At 31.8% G+C, this 437-nt stretch overlaps 1 protein-coding gene across 1 annotated transcript in view; it reads left to right on the top strand.

The window, feature by feature from the left end:
- Window positions 1-238: 238 nt before the first annotated feature.
- The window catches only part of LOC142342974 (uncharacterized), a 6,913-nt gene continuing 6,714 nt past the window's right edge, over window positions 239-437 (top strand). Inside the window, exon 1 of the mRNA XM_075394655.1 lies at window positions 239-386. The gene's annotated coding sequence lies outside the window, so the exon portion shown is untranslated. The remainder of the gene's footprint in view (window positions 387-437) is intronic.

Below are 437 nucleotides of genomic sequence, written 5' to 3' on the forward strand. Positions count from 1 at the left end.
GTAATGAAAACCATTAGAAATCAAGTAAAATATCCCTAAGCTTTACGATTACCAATGCTTCTATAGAAGGGCATTAGAACCATCCCTTATTTATTTTTTTAAGCGGCTAAAAGAATAACAAAAAAAAATTAACAAACAAAAATTCAATTGAAACTTGCCAGAAAACGCTGTCAAAACCGTTAAGCCATATTTTGGCCCTCAAAAAATATTCAATTGCGCCTTTTAACGAAAACATTTTTGCACATTTTAACGAAAACCATTGCGTAGTTGAATAGTTTGAAAATTATCAACTATAATCATTCTTATCTTTTTACACGCAAAATGTTAGTCTTACTTAACTTTGGGTAAGAATTACTTGTCATCGCAAAACCAAACACGGAGACTAGGTACTGCGCGTTTGCATATTATTTTTCGTACACGCATATCCACATTTTTGG

This window comes from Convolutriloba macropyga, chromosome 7 (assembly GCF_964194025.1).
Source record: "Convolutriloba macropyga chromosome 7, txConMacr16.3, whole genome shotgun sequence".
NCBI classification, from domain to species: Eukaryota; Metazoa; Xenacoelomorpha; order Acoela; family Convolutidae; genus Convolutriloba; species Convolutriloba macropyga.